Source organism: Narcine bancroftii, chromosome 5 (genome assembly GCF_036971445.1).
Source record: "Narcine bancroftii isolate sNarBan1 chromosome 5, sNarBan1.hap1, whole genome shotgun sequence".
NCBI classification, from domain to species: domain Eukaryota; kingdom Metazoa; phylum Chordata; class Chondrichthyes; order Torpediniformes; family Narcinidae; genus Narcine; species Narcine bancroftii.
In genome coordinates this window covers 52,733,727-52,759,756 of record NC_091473.1, presented here as the reverse complement: position 1 = coordinate 52,759,756, position 26,030 = coordinate 52,733,727, and the positions used below count along the sequence as shown (strand labels likewise).

Here is a 26,030-nt window from a genome sequence, read left to right as displayed (position 1 = left end):
GTCAGGTAATGTGAGGGGACTCTAGATTGTGATCCTTCCCCACAGTGTCCTCGTGTTGGCTGCACCAAGCCTCAGTGTGTTCCTCAGCACGTATCCTGAAGCCTGGAATGTGCCAGTTGTCAGCATTCCCAGTCTGACATCTCAGTATGTTGAAAGACCAGCAGGTTTCGGGCAGACCAAAGACCGTCTTTCCCTGAGTTGATGGTCTTCCAGCAATTCTGGATGTCAGACAGATTATGACCCTGGGAGAGCCCATAGATCTGAGAGTTCTCTGTCTTCTGCTGCTGGGGATGAACTATGACAAGACCCCTGCATCCATCTCCATAAACTCTTAGTGAATCTGCAGTCAGCAAAGAGGTGAGTGACAGTCTCCACCCTAATCACGTGTGGAGGTTGATGATCTGGTTGCACAAGAAGGGTCTCACTGGGAGGGTTCCTCTCACCGCCAGCCAGGTAAGTCCTGATGCTTGTTGTTGAGCCCTGGTGATGAGTCACAAACTGATGTTCGAAACTCATTCAGCCGTTGGGGAGGTGTGCCTGCCATGAACCTCTTCCGTGGCGCCGTGCCATCACACTCCCCCTCTCTCTGACGTAACAGACAAACGCGTGTGGAGATGAAACTATGTGACGCCAATGTTGCTAATGCTGCGGGTAGTTAGGGGCACAAGAACTTATGGGGGGGCATGGCCCGCGAATGCACCCCCCCCCCGTGACGCCGGGCCTGCTCTTGCCTTCCCTGCTTGATTTTCTTTACTATTTCATGTATGATTTTGTTTTAATCTTGCACTATTCAGAATATTAAACATGTTTATTACTTCAACTCTTATCTGTTTCAATTTTAATTCCCTGGGTAATTCTTGTCTCCTGCATGTACTGCTGCTTGATTTTTAAACATCCAAAACCAATTCCTTCCTGAATAAACTGAACTTCAGTTTCTTAATTTAATTTAATTGTTAAAGGCAATGTTCGAAGCTAAAGATAAACTAATAAATACAGCTAAATATTCAGAGAAAGTATCTTTACAAGAAAATAGTTTGAAGTTTAAATGCACTGGGACCAATTGGGATGAGAACCAAAAATAAGTTTACCTGGAAGCTGGTTAAACACATGAGGTTGAAAGCAATAGAAAGAAGGTCATGGTTAGAGGGTAGCAGGTCTCTGAATGGTCCTTTGCATGATTTTTGCAGATCTCTGTGAGCAAATGAAAGTTTATGAGGATCATGTTACATAATCATTACGTCCTTTGTCACAAATGAAAATTGGTTCATAGTGATTAATAATTGGTGAATACATTATTTGTTCTGAATAAAAGTTGTCTGATGAATAGCAGAAGATTCATAAAGATGAGCTGTGCATCAGTGCTATAAAGTTCAATAACAATAGACTGTACTATATCCATTCCATTTTCACATAGCGCGCCTGTGTCTGATGAACATAGATTACATCTTGAGGATCACCAAATCCCTTTAAAGCAATCAGGTATTTTAGAGTTACAGCTTTGTACAATGTCAGATATAGGAAATGCAGGCCATCAAATGAACTCAAATAAATGAAAACTGACTCTCCCTTGTTCTTACCAAGGAGATTTTTTTTAAACAAAGGAAAACATCGTTTTGAAGATAATGTTTGGCTGTGGCATAAGGTATTTGTAGTGCTATCTTCCAAGACTTGTGTACAGAAATTCATTCTTCCCTTTACAATTAAAATATGGAAAAATCTTCACCATAGCATACTCACACAACCAGACCCAGTTAAATTTTTAAAAGCCTTTCTTCTCCTTAAGCACACCCTCCCCCACCTCCAGTTTAAACTCCATACCAAATAGTTTGGAGGACCAAGAACCAAGGTTAAACAATTAAGGCAAATAAAGATTAGTTCTGAGTCACCGCCATTATTTCTCAGATCTGCTTTACTCTGCAGAGAAACAAATGTTTATTTAAAAACAAAGAGTACAATTGATGCAAGGGTTGGTGAGTGAACCTACCCTTCATAAATGCTAGTTCCAAAGATTATCCTTGGTCACTATTTATCTGAGGTCATTGAAATATTTAAAAGTTTGTAGCTTACATTGGTCAACAAAGGAAATGCAGCAAGAATGGGATGAATGCTAAGGAAAGGTGGCATGATGACAATAGTGGAGAGGGAACGGTAAAGTTGAAACTAAGAGCTTTGAAATGGAGAAAAAGGCATTCAGAAACAGTGAATTCAGCTGTTGCAATTGCAGTGAATAATGAACCCAGCTCAGCGTTACAGGAGCTGAGATGGAAGCCAGATGCTGAGTGCTGACTTCATGTGGGTCAAGGTCATGGAGAGATTTGCTTTGAAATTAATGCTGTGGATGCCAACGAAGATAAAGCAGATAATGGGAATATTTAGTGTGGATGAAGCTTGTCACTTTTTGGGTGAGATGAAACGTATGCAAGGTGAAAATTGCTTTGGAAAGTGTGAGGTTTAAAGTAATGAGGAGAAAGCAGTAAATATAAAACTCACTCAATGAGTCAGGCAGCAATTGTGGAGAGGAAACCAATTGATTGCTTTGGTTTGATGACTGTTCATCAACTCTGATCCTCTCTCCAGAGATGCTGCTTGATCTGCTGAATATTTACTGCATTATGTTCTCCATTTCAGATTCGTGCAACGAAGAACAAGCCCTCCAGCCCAACTTCTCCATGCTGAACAAGCTGGCATTTTGGGCTTCTCCTAATTGGCTGTTATCCTTCTGAGTATTTCCTATTCCCAAATCTGTTTACAGGTTGTTAGGATGCCCGCTTCCACAGATTCCTCCTTCCAGATATGGACCACCCTCAGAGTGAAACAGTTGCCTCTTATGTCTCTCATAAACCTATCCTCTCTTGTCTAAAACCCATGCTGTCCAGTTCTAAACTCATCTTCCCTGGGAAAAGAGTTTTACATTTCTGGTATTAGCAGTTTGTCCTTTTGACTGAGGTAGTAAATATGAGGACTACCATTTTAGTAGTTTTAGAGCAAAGGTCTTCAACCTTTTTCTTTCCACTCACGTCCCACCTTAAGTAATTCCTACGCCATTAGTGATTAGTAAGGGATAACTTAAGGTGGAATTTGAGTGGAAAGAAAAAGGTTGAAAACCACTGTTTTAAGCATACCTTATTGGCTCGTTATGTGCACGGTTTTGTAAATCCAAAGGAAATGGGCCAATGACAATTATTTTCTCAAGCAAAATATTTCAATAACAATTGGGTCCAGAGCAGTGGTACTCTACCTTTTTTTTAAACTTGCATACAACCTTAAATAATCCCTTACTAATCACAGAGCATCTATGGCATAGGATTTACTTAAGGTGGTATGTGAGTGGAAAGAAAAAGTTTGAAAATTATTACTTTAGAGAAAGCAATGGGGCAGTGAAACTGAAAGCAGATGTGGAAGCAAAGGTCAAAGAAGATTCAGAGAAAGCAGGTGCAATTGAAGTGGTTTAACTGGGGAGCTACATCATGCAGAGGGTCAAGTGTCGAATGAACTGCCAGCTGAAGTAGTGAATGCAGGCTCAATTTTGGCATTAAAGAAATATTTGGATGGCTAAGTGGATGGAGGGCTATGGTCCAGGTGCAGGTCAATGGGACTGGGCAGAATAATAGTTCAGCCTAGACTAGATGGGTCAAAGGGCTTGTTTCTATGCTGCAGTGTTCTGTGGTTCTCATAGGCATCACTGTCCACTAAGTCAGGGTCAGGGTGAAAACAATTGGGAAGGCATCTCTGAGCCTAAAAATGTTTTGGCATTTAACTATTATTGTCTTGTTATCAGGAAATTAGCATCCTTCTATCAATGGAAAAAGTAACATGGAATCAATTGCATAAATGCTCTTAATCGTGGTGCCAAGGGTGTGGCATGGGTTGACTGAGGTCGTAAATATGAGTTTACAGGAGTAGAAACTATTAATTTTAAAATAGTGCTACATTTAATTTGGAGACACTAGTAGTTTGGGGATAGACCACTGAGTGATGTGGTACTCATGCAACTTATTATACGTGCCAAGCAATCCAGATCATCCACGTGAATGATTTTGGCCACTCAAAAGCACAATTTGGAAATCATTTTTCCACACAAATATTCACAGAAATCTGAATCTCTCTCTGCCCAAAAGCTAGATGCTGGTTTAAGTGGAGAAGTGGATTTTCCAAAACTCAGTGATAGATTTATTCAGTGAAGATAGGACATGAGCAAACAAATGTGAGCGAGAAGCAAAATTGAATGAGGCTCCAGGATCCACTGTCGTCCTTAATATTGCTGTGTAACTCCCATTAAAAATGCAGTTAGTTTTCCCCATGATTTATTGAGACCCTGATATTTTGCTATATACAAGTACACAATCCTTTATCCAGACATCTAAAATCTGTAAACTTCAAAAAGTGGCATTTTTTTCCTGATGCTGGTACAGCGGAGGGAGGGAGAGAGAGAGGGACGGCAGTGCGACTCGGGTGGATGGGGCAGGAGAGAGACGGCAGCGCGACTCAGGTGGGCAGAGCGGAGCAACGGCAGTGCAACTTGGGTAGGCGAGGGGGAGAGAGACGCCAGCACAACTGGAAGGGGGTGGATACGGCAGCACAATTTGGGTGGGCTTAAATCTGGGGCAGCTGGCTTTTGCTCTGAAATCCAGAAAAATCCGAAATTCAGACCACACTGTCCCCCCAAGGGTTCCGGATAAAGGATACCTGTAGTACCTTCACAATTGATGCCTGCTTCTCATACACTTGCTCAAACCGTTTTTGATCCAATTTTAATATTTTTGGAGTCAGAATAGGTTAGCATTTCCTTATGCTAATTTATAGAATGTCTCTATCAAATGGCTTTAGACAGCACCTGATCCCATGAATTAATGGGGAATTAACCAGTTAAGGGTCCAGTGGAAAAAGAAAACAGTCAGCACACTGGCTTCAAATGACATCAAAACACGACGGGGATTGATGACCTCTACCCTTTCTCATTTCCCCGGCATCAGCTGACACCAGCATGCCGATTAAACCAGTGGAAAAAGGACACCAGAAAGTCACCCATTTCTAGTTGAAGATAGACTCTCCTATCTGCAGGGATGAGTTGGGTTCAGTGGAAAAACACAAATGGCTTCCCATCCTGGGACACTGCACGACCAATTAACTTGGAACCCAGTGGAGAAAGGGCTACTGATAACCCTCTTTCAGTCTCCAGCAGTGCATGTGTTTGTTACCTCATACAATTTATCTGTACAGGTATCTAAGTGAAATGGAAGCATTGAATGTTGCAAGTATTCAGCAGATCAGATGGTATCTGTGGAGACAAAAAGAGTTTGAATTCAATGAATGACATTTCAACAGAAGTAAAATGCACATTGATTATTTGATGGTCCTGATGTTCACTTATTTCATTCAAATAGCATTACAGTTCAGAAATCTGTTTGGAGGTAAACATACAAGGTGAAAAATGCATGCAGATTTAATGAGGTGCAAATGTACTTTGGTTTAAATATTAATTTAAATTGATACAATTCAGCATCAAAACACAAAGTACTTATGTACCAAGTGTTCATTATTGATCACTTAGAAGTAACTTGACACATGGCTGGCTGGCTGGCTCAGTAGGCTGGGTGAAAGTCAAGAGAGGGAGAGGGATATGTCGTGCATATTGTTACTGATGATTCTCAAGGTAGGCACATCAATTTATTTTAATGGGTTCAAAGTATAGTCTGGCCCCTTGGGAATTTTCGACGCAAGATTCAAAAGACAACCCTGAAGTTTGTCTGGATTCAGAAGCACGTTTATCCAGAAGAAGCTAGATTTGATAGATCCCATTCAAATGATTTACGCCAGCTCATCGAGACTTGGCACAGTGGCTCTTTAAGTGTACAAGTTCCATCAGCTCACACACTTCCCCCTCTGTCGATCGCCTGCTCCTTCAGTTCAAGTTTATTATCATCTGATTGTACGTGTATAACTTGATGAAACAGCGTCTCTCCAGACCCTGATGCACGCACAATAATACACAATGATCACATAAATAATCAAAATAGATGTATATAAATATTTGGGATGATTTTCATGGTTACAGAATACTGTTCATCAGTCTCATTGCATATGGGAAGAAGTTATTCCCCAGCCTTTTGATGCTCCTGTACCTTCTGCTCTCTTTGAAACTCCATTCTTTGGAGGAACATACTCAATGATGCTACACAACAAAGCTTTTACTGTATTTTTATTTTATTGATTCCATCTCAATATGTAGACTGAGGAAGTAAGTGTGGCACTCCAATGCAGTAATATGATTTCCTGAGACACAAGCAGGAGGTGCAGGAAAAACTTGATCAGTCCAGCAGCTTTAGTGGAAAGAAATGGTCCCAACCCAAAGAGTGGTACTGCCTGGCAATCAGATTTCCTGCAACTTCTCATTGTTTGTTCAACATTTCAATGGTGGCAAATCTGCTGAATTGTTTCCCTTTCCAAACCTGGCACCTAACCACCTGGTCCTAGTCCTGGTGGAGAAACAGCAGGTCAGGCAGCATCCATAGGAAGTAAAGGGTAACCAAAGTTTTGGACCTGAATAAAAAGGCAGGAGGGGGGAAAGAAAAGGAGAGGAGGGAGGAAAGGGCTCGGGAGGGGGGGGAGAGCACATGCTGACAACATCTCCCCCTCCCCTCTCTGCTTTCCACAGGGATTGCTCCCTCTGAGACTCCCTCATCCACTAATCCCTACCCACCAAACAGTCCTTCCTAGTGCATTGGGTGCTTCCAACGTGTCCTACTTTACATCAGTGAGATGGATGTAGTCTGGGAGATGGTTTCATTGAGCACCTTCTCTCTGTTAACTACAATAGCAAGGACCTCTCAGTGGACAACAATTTTAATTCTACACCCCATTCCCACACCGATATGTCTGTCCATGGCCTCATGTACGGCCAAACTAAGGCTACCTGTGAATTGGGGGAAAAACACCTTGTATTCTGTTTGGGCTTCTTTCAACCAGATGGCATTAACATTGACCTCCAATTTCTGTTCGACCTTTCCCTTGAGTCTCTTTCTTTCCCGAACCCTCTTCCTCCAGCTCAACACCCCTTCCCTCTCCTATCAGAGACCTACCTGCCATTATTTCTCAGCAGTTACCCTCCCACCCACATCCACCTATGACCTCTTGTTAGCCTATTCTTCTTCCCCTCCTTTCCTCCTCTTCTCCCCCGCTGACCTGCCCCCCCACCCCCACCTTTTTTATTCATGTGTCTTTTGCTCATGTCTTAACAAAGGGCTGAGTCCTGAAACTTTGGTTGCCCTTTGCTTTCTATAAATGCTGTGTTTACCTGCTGAGTTTCTCCAGCCCTGACATGTCTTGAACTTAATCCCAGCGGCTGCAGACTCTAGTCCTGTTCCCTGGTCAATGAGACTAGACAGAATAATAGTCCGGTATGGGCTGAAGAGCCTGTTTCTGTGTTTGATGAACTCTTGAGTTTCCCACCCCCCCACCACCAGCATTTTCTGTTTTTGTTTAAGATTTCCAGTATCGGCATTGTTTTATTTTTGTAGTTTGCTGGAACTCCTGCTTGACTGGGCTGTGCTCCGTGTTTGCTATGGGCCTTAATTAGTCATCAGGTTGAAGTAGCACGGAAGTTTCAGAGAGAGTGATTGATGTTATTATTTTTGGGACTCTTGCTTCCTGTTCAGGAATCACTTTGATATATGGAGGGACTGAATCCAGATTGCACAATTGAGAAACTGCAAAGGAGAATGCAATCAACATTGCTTGTGTTCCATTTTTGAAATCGCTCAGCCATTTGTTACACATCCATTATGCGGAAACATGCAGCTGATAAACTTCCGGTGATAACTATTAAAAAAATGTTCTTGTGTGCTGCTCAGGAAAGGAAATATTATTCTGTTGAAATGGATAAAAACTAACATGATTTTCAGGTTCTTGTGACATTACAATTTCCTTATGAATCCCTCTGACTTTTTTAACATACCATTATGATTTAAGTTTCAATAGCTTTTCAAGCATGGGAGCTGTTCAAATGAGGTACATCTTCTCCAAGGAAGCTTTAAAATAATTGTAACTCTTCATATTGCTTTCACTGGACAATGTTCCGTGTCACAGACTTCCTTCAATTTCTCAATTAGCTGCAGTTAAATGACAACTGAGAGGCTATTCTGTACTGAGAGTAGAGTATTGAATGAGGGAATTCAGGAAGACAGAGGAGCAGCTCTTTGTTTCTTTCAATCTGGCCAGATTTGGTTGGACTGAATGGAGCAAGAGTTGTGGGCACCAAGCCTGAGCAATTTCACTCTCACCTTTATCAGAAAACTTTTTTCCATTTGCACACTGCCAACGAGATGACAGTTACATTAGTGAAGTGGTTGCCGCTCAGTTCCAGGAGTCTGTGTCATTCATTACCAATGTTTTTCAAAATTGGGTGAGAGTTTTAGGTCTCCTGGCACTATTTTTAAATATATAAGTGTCAAACTTTTCCAAGTGATGTCAGCAGTCTTGCAAAACAAAATATTCAACAGGGACTTTTGACCTTATTTGTCTGAAAAATGACTGATGCTTACTGACTGAAGAAACAGCTTTATTAATACTGCGGGCTCGCACAGAGTTACTTCAAGGGGCAATCATGCACTAACCTTTATTCCTTGTGGCTTGTCAGACTGCTGCAAATCATTCTTCGGTAGGCGGCTAACACTGAAAAGTGACCTTCCTTGTGTCTTCACTTGGCTGTAAGCAACACTGACTTGCTCTGTCCATTTGCGTGGACCTTCAGCTGGGGTTCATGTGTATAGAAAAGACACCCATAGAGAGAAAAATCACAGGACATTATAAACATTCAGTACCCAAAATCTCATGTACACATTCTTCACAAGGAGCTGTGCTTTTATTGGGAGCAATCATCTTCACAGAAGTTATGCTTCCACAGAGTTGTCCTCACTCAGAGGTAACCTCATGAACTTGCTGTACATCGTCACAAATGTACCTGCTGCTAACCCAGGGGAAGTTTCCCAGCACTATTTCCAGTCCATATCTGCAGATGCACCATATTTCTCTTCGGCACTGAGGTCAGTGATGCTTCCTGCTCACCAAGATTTAAGGTGAGAGGGACGCAAGGGACAACTTTTTCCACACAAAAGGTGGTAGGTACATGGCACAAGGCACCAGAGGAAGTGGTAGAGGCGGGCGCAATTGTACCATATTAGAAACATGGAGGCTGATACATGGATAGAAAAGGTTTAGAGGATATAGGCCAAATGCTGGCAAATGAAACTTGATTGGTGGGTATAAACAAGTTGGGCTGAAGGTCCTGATTTTGTGCTGTAAAACTTTGACCCCATGATCATGCCCTTCTCCATATGCTCAGAGGAACAGATGAATTGACCATAGGAACATCATTGCAGGTTCTCCAAAATGGAGCACTCATAGTGAAGGTTCACGCTAAGTACATCTTTAATTATTTATTGGTTCTCCAGATAAATACGAACACAAATATTTTATTCTTTTTAAACTCAAGCACCTTTGAAATGTACTATTCATCCCACAATTCATGCCCAAGAGCCTTTCACTATCTGTATGGGAGACTAACCTCTTACCCAGTTCCCTTGAAAATTGCTTTAAAAAATGTATAATTCATAATGGGATGACTGTTAATTGACACAACGTCTTCTGAGACATCATCACTCTTGTCTGTTCACCTGCGTTAAATCCATAAAGCAATTGATTCATCATCTCCATCCTTTCTCACCTCAGGTAAGTCATAAAAGTCAGAACTTTATAGCATGGAAGCAGGCCTTTTGGCCCAAATTATTCATGTTGACCAATTGGTCTTCCAATGCTGGAAGAGAATAAAAATAGAATTAATCATTCGAGTCAATCATCTCTTGTCAGAATCGAATAAAGTTTACTGAGGGAAAATACAGTTGTTCTTCATTATTCATGTACAGCTTTCAGCCAAACACCTCCTGGATCTTAAATTAATCTTTGAGGTTGATTGCCTTCGAGGCAACAGCTCTTCCTATCAACCAAATCTTCACAATGGTACAGTGAGTGGACATGCTGCCCCACAATGACAGCAACCTGTCCTCTGTCATCCTGACCTTGAGTGCCATCTGTTTAATGTTTGCCATGTTCTCCCTGTGACCCAATGGATTTCCTCCCTGTGCTCCAATTTTCTCTCACATCCCAAAGATGGTAGGTTGATTACCCACTCTAAATTTCTCCCAGAATCTAAGAAGGGGCAGGGGGGAGAGAGTGGGGAGAATAAAAAATGGGATGAATAGGAGGTTTACGGTCAGTTGACACACACTTAATTAGTCGAAGAGCCTGTTTCAAATATTCAGTAATATCCAAAGGGACTTAACATTTGCAGTTAGGTGCACCATGGGATGCTTAAAATCAGTATACAATGTAGCAAGCCTACTCAAAGAGATCAGAAAGGCATACAATCTCTTCATTCATTGGAAATCTCAGTCACAGTAAATAGTCATTGTTGCACCTGATAAAGAAGTATTAAAATTGGCCTCACTGAAACTGCTGTCATCGACATCTCAATCTGTACAATCACAGATCGAATAGTATATTTATCTTCCACCCATCATAATCTGCTCTCCCTCAGATCTGACCTTATTGTATTCTTGGTGATAATAAATTCTGCTCTGCCATCAGCCTCCTCTGTTACACCAAAGCAGTGCTTAACTACCCCTTTTCCTCCTCCCTCGCCCATCCATCTACAAACCATCTGATCTTCAAAACTGTACAGGTAGTCCCCAACTTTCGATGAGGTTTCATTCCAACACTCGCATTGTAAGTCAAGAATAATCAAAAGTCAAGAAAGGACAGTGGGATCAGTATGGGGACTGCTAGTGGGCTGTCAGGAGAGAGCAGGGCAGATCAGTAGGATCAGTGTGGGGACTGATAGCGGACTATCGGGAGAGAGCGGGGCAGTGCAGTGGGATTGGTGTGGGGATCGCACGGGGCTGTCGGGAGAGAGTGAGGTATGGGATCAGTGTGGGGACTGATAGCAGGCTGTTCGGAGAGGGCAGGACAATGCAATGGGAACAGTGTGTGGGGACTGATATCAGGCTGTTGGGAGAGAGTGAGGCAGTGCCATGGGATCAGTGTGGGAACCAATGTGGGGCTGTCAGGAGAGAGCAGGGAAGAGTAGTGCGATCAGTGTGGGGACTGATAGTGGACTATCAGGGGAGAGCAGTGGGATCAGTATAGGGATTGATAACAGGCTGTTGGGGAAGAGCAGTGGGATCAATGTGGGGACCAATAATGGCAGTCGGAGATGAGCGGAGCAATGCAGTGGGATTAGTATGGGAACTGACACAGGGCTGTCAGGAGAGAGTGGGGCAGAGCAGTGGGAACAGTGTGGGGACTGATAAGGGGCCGTGGGGAGACATAGCCTAGCCAAAATTCAAAGTACAGTATGGATTCTACCATCATAACTTTGAAAAATTGTAAGTTGGACCATTGTATGTTGGGGACAATCTGTACATTGATATGGGAGTTTACAATTGAAGAAAAATGCAGAATAACTACTATTCAAATTGTTTTGAAAAGTCAAAAGAAATTAACAAAAGTTTCAAATAATTTCGGTTTCTTGTGTTACTTTTATTCAATGCAATAATGGATTTATTGTCATATACAGTGTACAATATACATGACAAACTCATTATCAATACCATTTTGATTATTTTCATTCATTCTTTCCTGAAGATTGTGTTTTCCATCCAAAAAAATATTCTATTTTCTGCTCAAACTACTAATGAGTTGCATATTTTTGCTTTCAGTCCATCCTATAATGTAGCATTAATTATTTTTGTCTTGATAAACAGTGCTAAATGTAAAATCATGATTCTACACTCATGACATTTTTTTGCATTCTATTGTAATGTCATTCATGTTTTAAAAAAGTTTAAATAAGTTTGATTTTTTTTAAAATGGAATAAATTAATGCTCCTTGAACCATTGATGAAATGATCCTTGGGGAAAATAGCATTCAAAATTTCAAGATTTAAGGTTATTTTATGGTCATGCAACAAATGCAATATTACATGCAAGGCAGACAAAGATTCACCATCAGCTCGGTGTCCCTTGCACTCAGAGAAAGGGAAGCAAAAGAGCATCCCCTTAGAGTCACTGAGTGTCCATGAATCCTCCTCCAGCCTCTGCAGCAACATAGACTTCAATCCAAACCATAGACAACCCAAACTCAAGATTCAAACCTCCAACACAGGAAACCATCACCCAAGACTCCTCAGGAGCCCCTCCTGCCTTCAACACTCTCTTGCATCCTAGTTCCAATATCTGATAGCCCTTCAGCCAGTCTCAATCCAGTTTCCAGCAGTCTGCAGCATGTATGAGTCTTTTGACTGAAAATCGCCAGAAGCCCGCAGCTCCAGAGCCCCTTACTGCTCCCCCATTGCAGTCACCGTCTCTTAGGTTGATCTTCTCTGCTTCTCTTTCTCAAACTTGGTGGGGGTATTCTCCCCAGTCCTCCATCTGCTTTCCCAGAGTCTGCAATCCCTCGAGGCCACTGTTGGCACAGGCGACACCACCTTGGACCCAGACCTCAGAGTCGCAGGATTTTAAAATAAAACACCATCAGCTCCTTTAACAGGCTGTCTAAAGCCTGCATAGGCTAGTTGGACTATGCAGTAGAATCCTGCAGAGGAGTGCTGTCTCCACTCCCTGCTCTCCTCAGGTCCCTATCAGCGGCAGTGCTACTGTTGCAGCAGCTCTGGCAGTACCACCTTTTTTAAAAAAATCATGTTTATCTAGTGACTCCACTTCATTAAGATCAGCCCATAAAACAAGTGCCTTGTCATATCGTCTAACTCAGTGGTTCTCAACCTTTTTCATTCCACTCACATTCCACCTTAAGCAATCCCTATGCCATAAGTGCTCTGTGATTAGTGAAGGATTGCTTAAGGTGGTATGTGAGTGGAAAGAAAAAGGTTGATAATCACTGCTCTACACCCAATTGTTACTGAAATATTTTGCTTGAGAAAAATTGTCATTGACCCATTTCCTTTTGAGTTATGAAATCGTGCACATAACTAGTCAGTTAAGTACGATTAAAACAGTGGTTTTCAAACTTTTTATTTCCACCCACAAACCATCTTATGCAATCCCTTACGGAGCACCTATAGCATAGGGAATACTTCAAGTGGTATGTGAATGGAAAGAAAAAGATTGAGAACCACTGGTCTAATTGCAACCAACTTCCCAAATACAGGCTTTTAATAAGTTGAATACATCATTTAGAAGTCATGTACAATTCCATTTGGTTCATAACTATAGTTGAACACACAGTGAGGCATCTCTCCTCCAACCTTCTTGGGGTCAAGGGGATAATGAATGCCTTAAGCTTTTGCAATGAGAATTGAAGGATTTACTGGGCACAATATGGGATTTCTACAGGATTTACATAGTATCGCATGATTTCAAAGAATCTTAAAATGATTAGTTTCTGACAATATAATGTCTGGTGTTATGTTCTATTGGGAACCATTGAGGTCTTCAAGAGTATCAAGTTCCTTGGAGTGCACTTGGCAGAGAATCTCACCTGATCATTCAACACCAGCTCCATAGCCAAGAAAGCCCAGCAGTGCCTGCAAAAGCTGAGGAAAGTTAATCTCCCACCCTTCATCCTCAGTACATTCTACAGAGGATGTATGAAGAGCATCCTGTGCAACTGCATCACCGCCTGGTTTGGAAGTTGTACCACCTCGGACCGTAAGGCCCTGCAGAGAATAGTGAAGTCAGCGATAAAGACCATTGGGGGCTCTCTTCCTACCATGAAGGACATCTAAAACACTCAATGCAGGTGAAAGGCAATAAACATTGTGAAGGACTCCACACACCCTTCATGTAAACTATTCTCCCTTCTGCCATCTCGTAGGAGGTACTGCAGTACTCGGGGCCTTGTGTCCAGATTGGGGAACAGTTTTATCCCCCCAAGCCATCAGACTCCTGAACTCCCAGAACATTTGTGGATAGGGTACTATGGACTGTTGCTATATACATCTTAATATTTTAATGTCTTTCATGTCTATTCTAACTTATATTTATGTAAATACACTCCATGGTCTTAGAGAAACATTACCTCATCTTTATGTGTGAGCATGGTATGAACAATAAATAAAGGCTCCTCTGCACTATCAAGAATAATGGATAATTTCACAGAGCTGTTGAATGTGTGCAGTGAAATGAGGTTCAATTATGAAGCTCTTTAGAATTCACTAAACTGACATGTAGTGAAACCTGAAAAGTACGTACCCATTAAAATTTGGCATCAGCTGATTTTTTTTTCATTTTGCAGTGTTCTTTGTCCTCAAAATAGTGATTGTATGTGCTGTAAACTTTTAGATAATAATCACCTTATCAGCTGCCACAGTTCTATGAGATAGTTGGAACCATATGTAACAGCATTTAACAATTGTGTCAAATGCAGTACTACAGCAAAAATTAGATAAAAATTCAATCACAAAGAAAGTGAGAACAGAGTATTTAGAAAACAATAGGAGTGGGCTGAGTCACCATATATTTATTGGGGAATAGTTACTTTTGAAAAACTTGTTAAAAGTGTTTTGAGAATGTTCGTTCAGGCAAGTAAATCAGGCGGTTTTTTCAGACTTTCAAAAAAGTTACAGTAAGGTGGGATCATTTAACAGACAAAAAGCAGAGAGCAGAACAGAAGATTGCAGAGTCAGGTGGGTGAAAGAGGCAATCTACCCATCGCAAGAGGCCTAGAAGTTTCCCTTGATACTTCAAAGGTTTCTTCTGGCTAGTGCAGTTTCTTCCCACATCCTCAAAATGGTTTGCAGGTTAATTGACCTCTGAATATTGCCTATAATTTATTGGTGAGTGTGAAATTTGGAGGGAGCTGATGAGAATGTGGGAGGAGAATGAAAAAAAGGGATTAATAGAGGATTGAAATAAATTGGAGCTAATCTGCTCAGTGAAAAATCCTGTTTCTCTCTGAGATTTTGTCATGCTATATTTGCAGGTCTTTTTAGTTTGAGTGGATAGTGATCAGTAATCTGTTTTGGTTCCATCTGTTGCTGGGTTCCATCTGTTTTTGATCTCTGTAAGTGATTGGGATGAGTCATGTTTAATATATCCAAATTTGCTGATGACACTAACCTGATTGGTGTAATTCTTGGGGAATGTAGACTGGATAAGTGAATGGACAGGGGGTGGCAAGTGGAATATAAATATGGAAAATTCAAAGTTAACAATAGAAAAAAAATCGTAAGTCAAAGTTGCTTCCAAATCATGAGATATTGACCTAGGTATCGTTGTGCAGGAGTTACTGTAATCCAAACATAGAGCTGCATGGGACGATGTGAAATGGGAAGGGGCATTGCATTATTGGTCATTGTTGCTGCAGTTGAGGCAGGGTATCTCAAGAACGATCATTAAATAATTCCACTTGAGTAGAGGTGAGGAATAAAAACGGAACAGTCAATTTGTTGAGATTAGATTGCCGATTTCCCAAAAGTTAGCAGGAAAGAGAAGAACAGATATGTTGGCAAAGAGCTAGAATAGTCAAGCATTTCAATTTCCCTAATGTTACAGAGATCCCCTTCATGTGAAGGATTAGATGGGATGACATTTTACAAAATATCAAGAAGAGTTCATCAGTGGAGCAATTGGGGATTGGGCTGTATGGAACCTCATCGTGGGGAGTGAAACTAGGTAAGAGAGCAGACTGCTTGGACAGAGCAGAGTACAAAAACATTGCTCTTGTCCAGCAAATTTATTGAGATTCTTTGGAGAATCTGTTCCTGTGTTGTACTGTCGTATGTCCTATAAATAATAGTAGGGAGAAATGGGAGAGTGGGAGCAATTTAGTTTTTTTTTAAAAGGCCCTGCACTGAATGGGTGCAGAACTGTTCCCTGTAGTGTTAGATCATCCGATTCGGCAAACAAAGTTAGCAACTGAGAAGGGTACAGTTTGATTTAGATGAACACATTTGATAGAATGCAAATATTTTTCTTGATTTTCCTGAATGTCTGCACGCAGAGCTGAAATTGCTTGTGTAATATCAGCTAATTTCATGACTCACTGCTCTATTGTGCCCATGAAACTGGAAATTGGTTGGAGCAGGTTGATGACTCACTGAAAATGCATTACCTCTCTGTGTAAGGCTTGGAGGAAATATTATGAAAGATACACGAGTCTTCCTGTTTGGCCTACTTTCATTCTACTAATATCCCCAAACTGTTGTTGCATTAATTACTTCTATTTAGAACAAAAGCTGAATGTGACAGATCAAATTTAAGCTTTGCATTGCATGGAGGCAATCAATTCCCTGAGACTAGTCACAGGAATCTTCGTCTGTTCTTTCTTTTCATTTTAAATTCAGGATGATAATTCTCAGTAAATTCCCTGATGCCCTATTTGTGGATGTTATCAAGTGTTTACTGTGCTCAGGTTATGACCAAGTGGTGTGCCACATGTGTTTTATGTTTTAAGCCATATTCTTATCTATTGAAGCACTTGTAAACTTGATGTGAGTTCAATTGACATCTTATCCAGCATATCAAGCTGCTTTGATCGAATTATTAATTTGCACAGTCTGTGGAGACACAATTTGAACTTTCTAAGATGTACTATTTCACAGAGTCAAAAATAGGAAAATGTAGCCCTGGAGAGAAATGTGCATAAAGAATACTGTACACATTGGACAGGAACCTCACAGTGAATCATGCAGGATACTGTTGTTTGAAGATTAACTGGTAACTAGGATTGATTACAGGAGTGTAACATTTTTAAAGACTTTCAAAAATTGTTAAAACTAAATGCTGATGCTTGCCAACGTTATTCAAATCTCTCCCGAGTCGATCATTGTCTTAAACATCCTCCCAAGCGCATCAATAATGGTGATATATATGGTTTGTATGGAGAGTCCGGATTAACACAGTCAAGCTCTCAGTCATCCAATCGTGCAGCCAACAATATATCAGTGCCCCTACTTCCTCAAATGTTTTTGGAGGTTTGGCTTGTCATTGGAAATCCTACAGATATGTGGTGGAGAGTGTGTTGACTGGCTGTATCATGGCCTTCTATGGTGACACCAATACCCTGGAGTGTAAAACCCTGCAAAAAGGAGTGGACAAAACCCAGGACACAATGGCAAAACCCTCCAGCATTGAGAACATCTACATGGATTTCTGCCATTGGAGAGCAACAGCAATCATCAAGGATCCATAGCACCCTGCACATGATCTGTTCTCTCTGCTACCATCAGGAAAGAAGTATATGTGCCACAAGACTCACACCACCAGATTCAGGATCAGTTGGTACTCCTCCATTTGACTCAATAATCTGAATCAGTGACTCATTTCTGGACTCATATCCTTGCACTTTATTGATTTTTTTCTCTCTGTATGGTATAGTCAGTTTGTTTATATGTCCTTATTTATTTATATGTGTACATGGAGCTATTTGCACTACCAGTAATTGGTAATTCTGCCTTGCCTGCTGGTAAAAGAATCTCAGGGTTGTATGTGATGTCATGTATGAACTCTGAAAATAAACCTGAAATCTACATCTAAATTCTAGAAATCCCTCTCCAACAGCAGCATGGGAGTACATTCAGAAAGAGACTGCAGGTGTTCAAGAATGTGGCTCACCATCCCCTTCTTTCAGGAATGCAAGGATCGGTATGAAATGCTGGAGCAACACACAAAGTACTAGAGGCAGCATCCATAGAAATTAATAGACAATTAACATTTCAGGACAGAACCCTTCATCAGGAATGGCATTAAATGCTGATCTTCCTCATATCAACATCTAAATTTCAAACCAAGAGGCACTACTCATTGAAAACATATGCACTTCCTTTGATTCAACTTCACATCATGAGTACTTTTTCCAAAATTAGATGATTTTCTTCTCTGCTCTTAGCAATCAGCAGAATGGCTAAGATAATCAATGATTCAATGCATGCAAGATTTCATTCACCTTGACTTGAAAGGACTTGTGGAAAATCTTGCTCAAATGGATAACATTGTGCATTTATGGAGACCTACTTCCATCTTGCTGATAATCTAAATTGACATTCAACTTACATGTAGGTAAGGAAGAAGTTTCATCCTGCTAACTCTGGGTGCAACATAAAGCTGTGCAATCATCCTTTGCTTTATTTACTCTGGTCAGTTTGCATATCATCTTATTTTAGCTTTTTATTTTAGCTTGGATTGACTTTTTAACAGCGCAATTACTTGTTGAGGCTTGTGATAGACCAAATCTGTATGTGATGTGAACTTTACACTTCAACTTGGTAGAGCTGTTATTGAACATTATCTTTCTAACATCACATCAGCTGTGAATTTGAAGGAAATACGTAATTCAATCAAAGCAGCTTGATATGCTGGATAAGGTGTCAATTGAACTCGCATCAAGTTTACAAGTGTTTCAATAGATAAGAATATGGCTTAAAACATAAAACACATGTGGCACACCACTTGGTCATAACCTGAGCACAGTAAACACTTGATAACATCCACAAATAGGGCATCAGGGAATTTACTGAGAATTATCATCCTGAATTTAAAATGAAAAGAAAGAACAGACGAAGATTCCTGTGACTAGTCTCTTAGGGAATTGATTGCCTCCATGCAATGCAAAGCTTAAATTTGATCTGTCACACTCAGCTTTTGTTCTAAATAGAAGTAATTAATGCAACAACAGTTTGGGGATATTAGTAGAATGAAAGTAGGCCAAACAGGAAGGCTCGTGTATCTTTCATAATATTTCCTCCAAGCCTTACACAGAGAGGTAATGCATTTTCAGTGAGTCATCAACCTTCTCCAACCAATTTCCAGTTTCATGGGCACAATAGAGCAGTGAGTCATGAAATGATGCAATTAGTGTGCTGAGTTCAGGAAAGATCCTTTGAGATGTTGACTCCCAAGAACCTAAATTTGCTCACCCTCTCCACCTCTGATCTCTCAATCATCACCTCTGGCTTTCCCTTCCTGAAGACAACAATTAGCTCCTTAGTTTTGGTGACATTGAGTGCGAGGTTGTTATTGGTGTACCATTCAACCAAATTTTCAATTTCCCTCCTGTATGCTGTCTCATTTCCCCTTTTTATATAACCATCTATCGTGGTATCATCAGTGAATTTGTAGATGGTATTGTGGTCGCACCAAGCCACACGGTCATGAGTGTCTAGTAAGTAGAGCAGGGGTCAAAGAATGCATCGCTCTGGTGCTCTTGCACTGAAGGAGATTGTCGAGGAGAAGTCCTTACCAATCCTCACTGATTGTGGTCTGGAGGTGAGGAAATCCAGAATCCAATTACACCATGGAATATTGAGGCCCAGGTCTGGGAATTTGGTGATCAGTTTTCAGAGGATGATGGTGTTGAATGCCAAACTGTAGTCAATATGAAGCATCCTGATGTAAGCATCTTTGCTGTCCAGGTATTACAGGACTTTGTGTAGAGTCAGTGAAATGGCATCCACCGTAGAGCTGTTGCTATGATAGGCAAGTTGCAATGGATCCATGTTGCTGCCCAGACAGCTGTTAGGCTTCAACACCAGCCTTTCAAAACATCTCATCACTGTTGATTTGTGCTTTTGATGGCTAGTCATTTAGGCAGGTTACCACACTCTTCTTTGGCACTGGACAATTGATGCCTGTTTGAAATAGGTAGGTACCATGCCCTGCAGGAGTGAGACATTGAGTATATCCATGAATGCATTGGCAAGTTGAACAGAACAAGTTTTTAATACTTGGCCTTTTTCCTCGGATTCACTCTCCTGAAGACAGAACACTTGTCATCCTTAGATATGGACAGGATGGGATCATTAGGGATATGGGGATGTGCAGTGGTGGTTCTTCCTTCTTGTGGTCATATCAGGCATAGAAGACATTGAGTTCATCTGGGAGTGAAGCTTTGCCGTGTCCTACTGCACCAGATTTTGTTTTGTAGCAGGTTATGTCATTTAGGCCCATCCACAGCTGTCGGATGTCCCTTATTGTTTCCATTTTTGTCCAGAAACTTCACCACCCAAGAGATGGCTTTCCATGGGTGGTACCTGCTCTTTCTCTAGTGATCTGCATCTCCAGGCTTAAATGCCTGTGATCTCTCTCTCAGCAGATTCTGGATTTCATGGCAATGATAAGGCAGCATGTTCTCAGTCAGGAATGTGGGCAATCTGCTGGTACTGGCAATCCCATGAGTTGGTGACAGTCTTGCCCAAGAAGTTGTAGGGTTTGAGATGTTCTATCAGAAAAACCTAAGCAAGAACACAAAGTTTTCAGTTGTTAGCACATTGCAAGCACTATGCCCTTGCATAGTGTGGTAAATGGACCACCAATCAAGTGCCCGCTTTGTACTGGTTTGTATCAAGCTCACTAAGACTTGGAGCTTCACCCTCCAAGAAGGGTCATCCCAAATTGTGCCTTGTAGGCTTTTGGGTACCAGTCACTGCAAAATATTAAGCTCCTAGTTTTCTTTAGAAATTGCAGTATTAGTGAGGCCACTTCAGTAGAATTTTTGATCAATAATAACTTCCAGGACGTTAACAATGGAGACTTGATAACAATGCCATTGAATGTCAAGGGTAGGTAGATAACTAATGCATTGTTGAAATGGTCAATACCTTGTACTTTTGTAGCCTGTTACTTGCCATTGACCTACCTAATTTGCCCTCAGATTGTTGGAGGTATCAGTGAAAAATAATGGTGCTGATGGAGCAGCTCTATTGACAGCATTGCCAGGAGAGCAGGGTTTGGAGACACGGTGCTCCTCCACTGGATCCTACTGCAGTCTGCTGTTGTCTTCTATTCTCTCCAGCTTGTTACCTTGCCCTTTTTATCACTGACCTACATCATTTAAGTTCAGCAATGCACACTAAACTTAGTCATGATCAACTGAGAAGTGTGCATGTCTCCACATATCAAGCTGAGACCCCACTAAATAATTGTTCAAGAGGAACTGGAAAATATTGTATTTATCCATCTTCGACAGTGGAACAGTCATCACACTTTGCCTTTGGAGAAGATCTGCAAATGCCAAAAACCTCAGCTGAATTCCTTTGTAGATCAGTGAATGTTTCTGCAAATACCAATTCAGAGAGAAATTTGCTTCCTTGATCCAGCGATGATATAGGTTGTACCCAATAGTCCTCGAGATTGTTTGCGAAGAATATGACAAGGGAAGATTCTGACAAGGGAAGATTCTGACAAGGGAAGATTCTGACAAGGGAAGATTCTGACAAGGGAAGATTCTGACAAGGGAAGATTCTGACAAGGGAAGATTCTGACAAGGGAAGATTCTGACAAGGGAAGATTCTGACAAGGGAAGATTCTGACAAGGGAAGAATCTGACAAGGGAAGAATCTGACAAGGGAAGAATCTGACAAGGGAAGAATCTGACAAGGGAAGATTCTGACAAGGGAAGATTCTGACAAGGGAAGATTCTGACAAGGGAAGATTCTGACAAGGGAAGAGTCTAATCCAAAAAATTGTCAGTAAAAGGAAATGATTGACTCTTGGAAAATTTCATGAAGCAACTCAGGAAAACCTTGGTTTGAATACAATTTATTAAGTGCTCCTCACCTTGCAATATCTGAATTAGTTTCAAAGTTTCAGCCTGTGTTGCTGATGTGAATCTTGAATTTGTAAACATTGGTGGTTCCTCTTGGTGTTAGAATTAATTGATTATACAACAGGCCAGCCTTTGTGAGAATCTTAAAGATATAGATATTGTTTAAAGTTGAATAGAATCAACATGTGAACTGTATTTCTTAAATATTGATCTTTGAGATTTGTGGGGTTCTGGATTAAGTTATTATGGCTGTTGGGGAACTCAGCAGGTCAGACAACATCCATGTGTAGCAGTGGTCAATCAGTGTCTCATGACAGCAACCTTTATCAGAACTAAAGTCAAAAGAGGGGTGATATTTAAGAAATATCACCCCTCTTTTACTTTATGCCAAATCCAAAACATTGGCTTCTACTTATGGAAAATGCCTAACCAGCTGAGATCCTCGAACAACTCATTTTTTCCAAACATTAGCAGATTTTGTGTTTCCCTTTCTTGTTTTAGCAGTTGGGAAATCACTTACATTCAAGATGGTAGCACTGGTGTTGGCTGGGGAATGTAGTTGATATGTGTTGTGGCCAGGGAGAGAAAGTCAATGTTACAGTACAATCACTTTGCTTCAGCCCTTGGATGAGAAGTAGTGGGAGAGATGTACTGGTGGGGAGGGAATGTGAGGGGAATGGATGGATCAAGGGGAAATGGAGCAACATCCATCTCAAATGAAACCTTTCTGATCTGGGTTCTCTGCACCAATCGGTGACCTGCACAGGCAGCCTCCCATATGTCACACAGAAGCAGGCTTTACAGGATCTGAAAATGCCTGCTATGGGTCAGGTGATCCATAGACAGCACGAGCCAGAGGACTCATTTGAAAATCCTGCTTCTGATGCATGCCTTTGTATGCCACAGACATCACCAGGTACCTGGTGAAATCTGTCAAGAGCTGACAAATCATGTTATTCTCTAATTGTGAATTACTTTTGATTTTCCATTGAAAGTGGAATGTATGGTGCATAAAAATTATCCACAGAGTTTCTACACTGGAAACTTCATGTGCTTCTAAATCAATGCTGAATGGAGAACTACATGGATAGTGTGCTGCAGGAAGGCCTTGTGTATGATTGTCCTTTTCTTCTGCAAGATTAATGTAATGGGGAAGGGCTGCTCAGAGAGGGGTGAGTGGGATAGGCTGGGTGTTACAAATTTGTCAGAACATTGGAAGTTGGGGATTAGATCTGGATGTCATCTGAGCAGGGTCAGTGGTTGTGGTCTTGACAGATGCCTGCTGGGTACAGAAATTGTGTTCACTGTGACAAATGAATTAGAATGGTTTGAATGTTGAAGCATGTAGTTCCACATGTCAAATCTCTGGGGGTGGAGGTGCTGCAGTAGTCTCATCAAGTTGCAAGAAGGCATCTTGTTGATCATCCACACCACAGATTTCAGTTATTGTCAGAGTACATATATTACATCACATACAACCTTGAGATTTTTTTTCCTGCAGGCCAGGCAAAATTTCTACTTATTGGTAGCGCAAACAAACTGTACTCAAGAAAAGATGCATAACCTAAAGAGAAAAAATGTAAACAAGAGAGAAGTGCAAACAAACAATGCAATGCAGAAAATAAATATTGAATAATAAATAATGAGCAAAGTAAGAGTCCTTAAATGACCCTCTGATTGAATTTTTTGTTCAGGAACTGATAGTGTAGTAAGGGTAGCAACTGTTCTTAAACTAGTGGTATGAGTCTTGTAACACCAAAACACTGAGAACTTTTCTGATTGCAGTAGCGAGACCAGAGCATGTGCTGGGTGGTGCAGAGACTTGATTCCTGCTGGATCCATGTAGATTTTCTCGATGGTGGAGAGAATTTTGCCTGTGATGTATGGGACTGTATCCATTACCTTTGCAGGACTTTTCACTCTGAGGTATTGGTTCCTCCATGCCAGGCTGTGATGCAGTCGGTCATGACACTTTCCACTGCACATCTGTAGACATTTGCCAAGGTTATCAATGTCAGGCGAAACCTGGAAATTCCTGAAAAAGTGGAGGCACTGACATGCTTTCTTTACGTGTTTGGTCCAGGAAAGCACCTGCGAGATAGTGACTCCCAGGAATTTAACTTTGCTAACCCTCTCCTCCTCTGTTCTCCCAATGATCACTGGATCATACACCTCTGGTTTTCCCCTCCTGAAGTACACAATCTGTTCCTTGGTTTTGGTGACCTTAAGTGTGAGATTGTGGTTGGTGAACTATCCAGCCAAGTATTCAATCTCCATCCTGTATGCTTACTCATCAGCCCCTTTCATACAACACACTACCGTGGTATCACCAGCAAATCTGTAGGTTGTATTATTGTGATCATGAGCCGAGCAATCATAGGTGTGAAGTGAGTTGAGCAGGGGGCTAAGAACATTGCCGTGGGGTGCTCCAGTATTGATGGAGATTGTGGATTCTCACCAATCCCAACTGATTGTGGTCTTGAGGTGAGGAAATCCAGGATCCAATTTCACACTGGGGTGTTGAGGCCCAGGCCCAGGTCTTGGAGTTTACTGCTCATTTCTGAAGGGATGATCATATTGATTGTCAAACTGTAGTCGATAAAAAGTATGTGTCTTTGCTGTCTATGTTTTTTTGGACTTTTGTGTAGAGCCAGTGAGATCGTTTCCGTCATAGACCAATTGCTGCAGTAGGCAAATAGGAATGTAACCATGTTGCCACTCAGACAGGAGCTGATATGCTTCAGTATCTGCCTTCAAAAATGCTTCATCATTGTGGATGTGACAGCCACTGGTCATTAGTCATTTAGGCAGGTTACCGTACTCTTCTTGGGCACAGGTATAGTTGAGGTCTATTTGAAATAGGTGGGTACCATGCCCTGCCGGAGTGAGATTTTGAAGATATTCATGAATATATTGGAAAGTTAGCTCAGGTTTTTAGTACTCTGACTTCTCCATGGATTGTCACCTTGTCGTGATGGAGAAGCTTGTGTGGTCCTGTGATCCCGAGAGTAATGCTTCTAGTAGAGTCACCCATGGTGGTTAGGTCGAGGATGAAGTCCCTGACAAAGAACATTCCAACAAAGTCCTTAACGGTGGAAGAGTCGGACGAAGTTACCCTGAACTCAACGGCTGTGAAGGTGGACAAAGGCTGCAACAAATTCATCAGCTCCAATCGTCATGGTTTCTATGCCATTGAAATTAGTTGGTTGATTTGTGAAGAATCGTGTGCTTCTTGGAGTACGCTATGTGGATCTTCGACCACAAGGCATAACCATGACATTAGTACTCTGGACTGGATGCTTTTCTTGTATTCAATCTCCTGAATACTCAGATACTGACAGTAGAGGATCATCAGGGGACATGGGGTGCACAGTGGTGACTCTTCTATGTTCTGGTAGTCAAAACAGGCATAGAAGGAATTGCGTTCATCTGAGGGTGAAGCTTTGCCGTCTCCTACTGTGCCAGATTTGGTTTTGTAACAGGTTACATCATTTAGGCTCCACCATAGCTGTTGAGTATCTTTCCTTGTTACTATTCTCATCCAGAATAGGTCGTACCAGCTCCTTGTGTAATATTCTTGATTTATGAACTTAATGTCTGTGATCTGACTCTCAGCAGGTTTTGGAATTCATTGTTCATCAAGAGCTTCTAGTTGAGGAAAACATTGAACAATTTGGTGGGGACAAACTTGTCAACAGCTATTTTGATAAAGTCTTTAATGGCCCTCTCAGATCCTCAGCTAAGATCTTGAAGACACCCAATCCACTGACTCGAGGCAGTCCTGTAACCATTCTTCAGCATCCTGCGACCATCTTCTGGCTGTTCCCACCTCTGGAACCACTCTTTTTAAGCAGGCAGGAGGAAGAACAGCCAAATGATACAACTTGCCAAAATCTGGTCTTGGAAAAGAACAGTAGCCTTCTTAACTTGGTGTAACAGTGATCAAGTGTGCTGGGACCTCTGGTGCAGCAGGTTCTGTGCTGGTGGTAATTGGGCAAGATTTTCTTGAGACAGGTCAGGTTAAATTCATCATCTATGATTTGTAGTGCATCAGGGTAGGCCATCTCTCATTTACTGACCAAATCATGCAGGACTGCAACTGCCTGCTTGTAATTGGCATTGGGAGGGATACAAATTCTAGTGGGAATCAGTGGTGAGAACTCTAGGAGTAGATTGAAGGGTTTGCATTTCATTGAGCTTTGCTGTTGGGAAGGAGATTGAAATGTGCCCAAAGTCCATATTCCAGGCAGCATTAACTAAAAAGCACATACCATCCCCTCTTTTCCCAGAATCCAAATTCCTATCTAGTCTGTGGATGGTGAAACCCTTTAGTTGAATTGTGGCATCCGGTGCATTCTCTGTGAGCCACAACCTGGTGCAGAAAACAATTGCGATTTGTCTCATTTGACTCTAATAAAGAGATTTACAAGGTGCAGATTAAAACATTTCTGTAAGCTTGTCCCATTCACAGGATTGT

General features: G+C 41.4%; 1 protein-coding gene and 1 long non-coding RNA gene across 11 annotated transcripts in view; both read left to right on the top strand.

The window, feature by feature from the left end:
- Positions 1 to 2,646, top strand: part of LOC138763398 (uncharacterized) — a 106,670-nt gene extending 104,024 nt beyond the window's left edge. Inside the window, exon 4 of the long non-coding RNA XR_011357526.1 lies at positions 2,629 to 2,646. This is a non-coding gene — a long non-coding RNA (uncharacterized lncRNA). The remainder of the gene's footprint in view (positions 1 to 2,628) is intronic.
- astn1 (astrotactin 1) overlaps positions 1 to 26,030 on the top strand; it is a 2,519,376-nt gene that overhangs the window by 1,927,907 nt on the left and 565,439 nt on the right. The window lies entirely within an intron of this gene.